The sequence below is a fragment of the Bufo gargarizans genome, chromosome 2, assembly GCF_014858855.1.
Source record: "Bufo gargarizans isolate SCDJY-AF-19 chromosome 2, ASM1485885v1, whole genome shotgun sequence".
Lineage (NCBI taxonomy): Eukaryota > Metazoa > Chordata > Amphibia > Anura > Bufonidae > Bufo > Bufo gargarizans.
The window spans coordinates 220588133-220589837 of NC_058081.1; positions in this window are offsets into that span (position 1 = coordinate 220588133).

The window sequence follows — 1705 nt, forward strand, 5'->3', positions numbered from 1 at the left end:
AGATTGTGGTTGGATCCTGGCTGAGTTCCTGGTGCTTCCATTGCTCCTTTGAAGTTAAGTCTTTCCTTTCCCTTTTGTATTTTGTTTAGGTTCTGTGTGTTGTATTTCCCTATTGTTTGTATTAGGCCTGAAGGAGACTCCTGTTCATCCTTCCTTTTGGAGCAACAGGTAGTCTCATCCCTGCCATTAGTACCAGGGTCCTATAGGGCTTGATAGGACTCTGGGTATTCCTGCATATGAACTCCCCTACTTTTGGGGTCTGTTCATACTGGTAGTCAGTCAGGATTTTGATTAGGGTTTTTACTAGGAGGTGTCCACTTTCCTTCCCTAGTTCTCAGTCTTGATTTCCTGTCCCCCCCTTTCCTCCTATTCTCGGTGTAGTATTTCCCTTCACACTGAAGCGTGACACTAGTTTACTTTGTACCGCAAAGGTATGCTGTTTTTACTTTCTTCTGCCTGCGTACCAAATTTTGCCTGTTTGCCAGATTTGACCCTTCGCTGCTTGAGCAAACTTCTGCCTGATCTCTATTCTGATACTGAGCTGCCTGCCCTGACCGCAGAATGTTTGTTGGATCACTCAAACTCTGCCTGGCCTGACCTCAGCTGACTACGGTTTTGTCTGATTGCTTGGTGCTCAGCACCAGTGTCTCTTGACCCCAGTGAGTCAGCTGTCACTCGAACAGACTACTCCAGGAGATATTCAGCTTGGTGGATCCCCTGCACTTCAGAGTTCAGATGTAAAGGTGTTAAAGGGTGAAAATTAGGTGGGCTACCTAGACAATGCCTTTAGGAGTAGCCCCAAGCTAAATCTGTTCAAGTGATCCAGTTTCTAACATTACTTTTTTATATCTGTAAAGAATTAATCAAGGCAACTGGACGTACTGTAGATTTCTTGAAAACGTTTCACTTGTTCTTCCAACGAGCTTTCTTAATTCTGAGTGATTGTACAAAAATCATTTTTTATTCATGTTTTTTTTTTCATTTGAATGTAATGAAGTAATAAAAAGGCCCAAATCCCCAGGGATAGTGCATACCATGGTTGGACAAGAAAATAAGAATGCTCTCAGAAAACATGCAGTATTGATCACCACGAACTAAAATACTTATGGTATGTATAGTAATTATCTCTTCATATGAGATCTTTAGGGTTTCACACTATCATGTAAAGTCTGTTCAGATGAAGTACAATACAAAGTTCCATGTACAATTTCATTACACTGCCACTGTAAGAGTGTAACTATGAGATATTACATTTTTTGCAAGCTCCTGTAACAGCAGTATATCTTGTCCTTTGTAAATCCTCTGATCAGATTTAGCATCCATATTTGTAGTGTTTATGAAATAAACTGGAGTACATTTATAGTTTATAATAGCCATAAAGCTGCCAGCATCAGGTTGCTATTAAGCAATCTGTAATCAATATAATCTTAAATATGAATTATAAAGTGCATGCAGGGATATTTAAAGATCCCATAAAATCGGCCACAACATTTATATACTGACACTTTAGGTTATTGATTTCTGGATGCAGCTTAAACAGCTTGTTCGTTCCATTACCTGTCTACAAAGTTCAACGAGAAGTAATAACACATTCACTTAAATCACAGTCAGAACTTTCCATCTTTCTAGGGAAATCACACACACTTTCTGCCACATCTATATTATCATAATGATACAAGTGATTTAAATGACGAGTATTAAAGAA